This window comes from Amblyomma americanum, chromosome 1, assembly GCF_052857255.1.
Source record: "Amblyomma americanum isolate KBUSLIRL-KWMA chromosome 1, ASM5285725v1, whole genome shotgun sequence".
NCBI lineage: Eukaryota > Metazoa > Arthropoda > Arachnida > Ixodida > Ixodidae > Amblyomma > Amblyomma americanum.
The window spans coordinates 467704368-467710459 of record NC_135497.1 but is presented as its reverse complement, the minus strand read 5'-3'; positions in this window follow the sequence as shown (position 1 = coordinate 467710459).

Genomic DNA, 6092 nt, shown 5'->3' with positions numbered 1-6092 from the left:
TTATATTCATTCTCCCCGGTAGCATTGTGTCTCGAGGAGACTGACCTAGGACCTCAGAAAAAAAATATTCTTAAAAAGTATGAAGTCTTTCGATGTGATTGAAAGACCTCAAGCAGGCTCTCTGGAGGCACTGCTGTAGTTGTCCAGGGTGGAGTTGCTACTCGAAAAATTGACCTAAAAGCCTCATAGGGGGCAGTTTCTGTCACTGTCCTAGATTTTAAGACAACATTATGTTCCATATACATTGAACCTCACCAGTCACACTTCACGATTTAAAGTCTTTTAATACAACTTCCAGAGCCGTATCCTTTAGTTGGGGATTTTAATGCTCACTCCACTTTTTGGGGAAGCAAACAAACGGATGTCAGAGGCCGGATTTTAGAAGATTTTGTCCTCTGCAACAATGTCTGCCTTCTGAACACAGGAAAAGAGACTTACTGTTCTCCAAGCAGTGAGAAAATGAGCTGCCTAGATTTATCGTTTTGTTCACCAAGTGTTTTTACCGATTTTAAATAGGATGTTCTTGACAACATCTATGGGATCGATAACCTTCCAGTCATAATAAGCCTGTCATCTTCACCAACAGTCATCCCGACAAAACCACGCCATTGGAAGTTACATTTAGCTAACTGGGAATTGTTTAGAGAACAGGCCAGTTTGTAGAATATTGCTTTAAAAAATCTCGGCATAGACGAAATAAATGAGGCATTCACATCATGCATCCTTACAGCCGCACACTTATAAATCCCAAAGTCATCAGGAGTGGCCCGTCAGAACCACAAAGTGTGGTACACACGTGAATTCAAGGAAGCAAAAAAACGGCAAAATAAAGCATGGGGAGTCTCGCAGATACCCAACACATGAGAGAGAACCTTATCCTTTTCAAAAAGGCCAGAGCACAAGCACGGTATATTCGGTGTCATGCCGAAAAAACATCCTGGAGAGCTCATGTGAATTCTATAAATAGCTCAACCCCATCGAAGAAAATGTGGGAGCAAGATAGAAAATTAAATGGCAACTACTCACCCTTCACAGTTTCTTTTTTGACAACACCCGGTACACAAACAAATATAGGAGAACAGGCAGACAATTGGGGGAGCACTTTGCTGCACTTTCAAATTCATCACACTATAGCGAGTCATTTTTGAAATACAATAGCATGGCCGAATAACACAGGCTCCCATCAAGTGGAGGGGTAAATGAAAAATACAATTGTCTAATTACCATCTAAGAAATAACTAAAGTACTGTATGCCGGCAAAAAAACTGCTCCTGAACACGACCAGATACACTACAAAATGCTTGCCCATCTTTCCCTGCCTGCCTTCGAAGCACTCTTGAATTTTTTAAACAAAATGTTCACATAAGGAAAAATACCTAAGGATTGGAAGAAACCCGTCATAGTGCCACTCCTGAAACCTGGGAAACCACCATCTTCCCCAAGTAGCTATAGGCTGATGGCCTTCACAAGCTGTCTCGCGAAATCTTTTGAAAGTGTCCTTAATATAAGATTAAGTTTTGTCCTTGAAACCCGCGAACTTCTTGATGCCCATCAATGCGGTTATAAAAAGGGATGCTCAACGACAGACCATTTAGTTCGTCTATAAAACACAATAAGAGAAGCTTTTATACACAAAGAGCATTGTCTTGCCGTTTTCTTCGACATGGAAAAGGCGTATGATACAACCTGGAGGATTGGGATCCTCCGCGACCTTGTGGACCTAGGCATCCGCGGCAGGATGTTGAACTGCCTAAATGACTTCCTTTCCGACCGCTCATTTCAAGTACGCTTGGGATCAACCCTTTCCAGGAACTTCGTTCAAGAGAACGGGGTTCCTCAGGGGTGTATTTTAAGCACGACACTGTTTATTGTAAAGATGAATTCCATAAGGAAAATATTCCCAAAGTCTATGATGTACTCAGTCTATGTCGACGACCTTCAAATAGCTTGTGCATCATCAAATGTAGCAACATAGGAAAGACTAACACAGCTAATAATAACAAACTAGAGACATGGGCAGACAAAAATAGATTCCAGTTCTCCACACAGAAAACAGTGGGCGTGCTGTTCTCACTAAAACGAGGTCGACAATCCAACCCCAGCTTACATTTAAACAAAATCGAACTGCCTAAAAAAATTAAGTAAAACTTCTGGGCATTATCTTTGATAAAAAGCTGACGTTCCTACCACATATTAGTGATCTAAAAAAGAAAGCCTCCCAGTCTTTGAATATACTCAAAGTATTTTCCCGGAAACAAACTATGTTCAACAATAAATCTTTTTGCTGATGACTGCGTCATATACCGCGAAATTAACAGTGACTCTGATATAGCTCTTCTTTAATCAGATATTGATCATGCTCTTGAATGTACTAACAAATGGAACATGGAACTAAACATAAAAAAGTGCAAGCACATGCGGGTTTCTCGTCGTAACACAACATTGCCTTCATATCGTCTTAATAATTGTAGCCTTGAGTCTGTGCCTTTTTACAAATAGTTAGGTGTCTTCATTTCCTATAATCTTTCTTGGAAAGTACACATAGACTATGTAAGCAATAACGCTAACCGCATGCTGGGTTACATACGCCGTAACTTTAATATTACTTCTAGCTCCGTAAAACTGCTTCTCTACAAGTCGTTGGTTCGTAGTAAACTAGAATATGCTGCATCTATCTGGGACCCCTATCAAGAGACACTAATATACCAACTCGAATCTATACAGAACCGTGCGGCCCGTTTCATTCTCTCGAATTATCACCGTAACTCTAGTGTCAGTGCCATGAAATCAAGCTTTTCACTCCCACTATTGTCGCAACGTAGAAATATATCCCGCCTTTGTCTATTCCATAAGATTTACTACGATAACCCCATCCTTAAGAGAAAATTTATAACGCCACCTTGCTACGTTTCAGCTCGGATCGATCATCGTCATAAAACTGGTATTCTTTCATGCCAAACAACCCACTTTTACAACTCATTCATCCCCAGCACATCGGCACAATGGAATCACCTTCCCCGATCGGTCGTCGAAATAAGTGACCATTCTGTGTTTAAATCGGCTTTAACTAACTTGATGGTAACATAGTACATGTAATTCATGCGCCCTGCCGTTTATTCTTTTCAGCTTATGTGGTAGTTAAAACAGACCTGGTCTGCGTGGTATACTTGTTTGCGTGGTATGCTTACTTTTATGCTTACTTTTATTCTTTGCTCATAATTTCATGTTAAATAACTGTTAATTTGTTTGATTGTATTTGCTGCAACCTACTGATTTGCGCGAGCCATATTCTTGTTCACATTTTTGTGTTACTTGTGACTGCTGTTCCTTTGTTATTTTGTCTATTGTACCCCACTCCCCTCTGTAATGCCCTCGGGCCCTGAGGGTACTGAAATAAATAAATAAATAAATAAATAAATAAATAAATAAATAAATAAATAAATAAATAAATAAATAAATAAATAAATAAACGTTTTAAGGAAGTGAATTTATTCCGTCTCTGTATAGGCCACACGCACCTTACGCACAACTTCCTGCTAAGAAAGCAGGACAAACCTATTTGCGAATGCGGAGATGATCTTACTGTTAATCACATTTTATTTTCATGTGTGAAACTTGAAACACTAAGAAAAAGTATTTTACTCAATTTTATAATGAATACATTCCTTTTCATCCAGCACTTCTCTTAGATGATAATGCCATTGTTAACATACATTCTGTTTTTAGCTTTTTAAAACAAGCAGGGTTACTTGAAAAACTAAATTTTGATCTGTTTTTAGCTTTTTAAAAGAAGCAGGGTGACTCGAAAAACTAAATTTTGAACCACTGGTTCGCTTTATTGCATGGTACACCTCAGCCACTTTCTCATTCCTGAGAAGAAGGCTGATGCTTTTTATTTGATCACTTGGAAGACTCAGGATCCTTGCCCAGCCAAGGATAGCCGTTGAGACTACCTTACCTTCTCTGTTGCTTTAACCATTAGCTGTTTCCAGATTTCTTCTTCTCTGTTTTTTGCCAGGCAGTTCAATATTTTTAGGCCATCTACACTATGGACGATTTTTCATAATCCTAAACATTCTGCAGAAAACCATTTCTATACCTTGAGCTTGGCGCATGATGGCCTTAGCTGCCTATGTGCCATAAAACACAACACAACACCTCACGGTGCTCGACTGCGAAGGGCCAATGCTGTGCGGAAGGGACCTGCTGACGCTGCTGGACAACGCTGGCGCTCCGGTGCTACATGTGACTCTGGCCTGCGGAGCCACAGAAACCAGCGAAACGGACACCTGCAAGGTTAAAGGCCATTTTCACAGACTACCAGGATATCTTCACCTCGGAACTCGGCCTAATGAAGGGTCTTCCATCAAACCTGCACCTCAAATATGGAGCAATACCAAAGTCTTGTAAGGTGAGATCTTTTCCTTGTGCCCTATGCGACAAGGTAGCTTTGGAGCTAGACCGACTCGTTTTCCTTGGCGTCTTATCGCCAGTCAGCCATTCGGATTGGGCAACGCCCATAGTGCCGGTGCTAAACAAAGATGGATCGGCACGGATTTGTGGCGATTTTAAAGCTACATTGAACCCAGTTTGCGCATCCGAACAAAATCCTATTCTTGTATTCGAGAATAGGTTCACAGTTTTAAGTGGCGGTGAATGTTTCAGCACCCTCGACTTGCGATACGCTTACAGTCAGGTACCTCTAGACGAAGCCGCATGCAAACCTTGTGTTATCAATACCCACAAAGGCTTATTTTGGTATAATCGGCTTTCGTTCGGAATGTCGTCTGCACCGTTGATTTTTCAGAGAAAAATCGACACGATTATCAGTGGTTTACACGGCGTGCAAGCTTACCTTGATGATGTAATCGTGTCCGAGAAGAAAGGCGATAACGGAGAGCGATTGAAAATTATCTTAGAGCGTTTTCGGGATCACGGAGTGAAGTTGCGGTATGACAAATGCAAATTTCGACAACCGGCTTTTATATACCTCGGACGTCGCATTGAAGGCGAGGGCCTGCATTCAATCGAAAACAACGTGGAAGCTATTATGCGCACACCTTATACGCGGAACGTGACCGAACTGCGGTAATTTATCGGAATGTTGACGTTCTACGCAAAATTTTTGCCAAACATGTCAACTTACCTAGCACCGCTGTATCAACTACTGAAAAAAAACGCGCGGTGGCAATGGAAAGCGCCGCAAAAGGCTTCGTTTGATGCAGCGAAAGAACGTCAGAAAAGTGCTCCAATTCTTGTAAATTTCGACTCTACAAAGAAACTCAAGCTAGAGTGTGATGCGTCGTCGCTCGGGATTGGAGCAGTTCTGTTTTCGCTCGGGGTCGGAGCAGGTCTGTTTCATTCTAGCAACAACGTATATAGACCTATTGGTTTTCGCTCAAGAACACTGAACAAAGCAGAGCGGAACTACTCCCAGTTAGAACGTAAAGCGTTGGCGCTGATTTTCAGTGTAACCAAATCCCGGGACTATCTTCTAGGTCGTGAATTTGCGTTGGTCACGAATCGTCAACCGCTCGTCAGCGTGCTGAGACATGACCGCCAGACACCGACTATGGCGGCTGCGTGAATTCAACGCTGGGCGCTGTACCTCTAAGGCTACAATTACCAATTACAAGCTTCAGTATATTCCTGGGAAACAGCTACTCAACTCGGATGCTCTCAGCAGCTGCCACAGCAGACCACCAGAGACGGAGGTGAAGGTGAGCCCCCGGAATACGTGCTTGCACTCGAAAACTTAGATGAAGATGTGGTCTTAACGCGTGAACTGAAGAATCTAACGGCCGTCGACTTCGACATTGTGTAATGTTCAACATTACGTGCTGCGCGGTTGGCCACCAAGCAAGACAAACATAAAGCCCGATTTCGCACGTTATTATGTGCGTAGATTAGAATTGTCCCTGGCCCACGACCTCGTATACTGGGGAAATCGCGTCGTCATACCAAATGACGGCAGAGAGCGCTTCCTGCAACTTCTTCACGAAACCCACCAAGTATCATCGGCTATGAAAGCCGTGGCACGCTCCCTATTTTGGTGGCCAGGTCTTGACCGCGGCATAGAGGAGCGCGCGGCC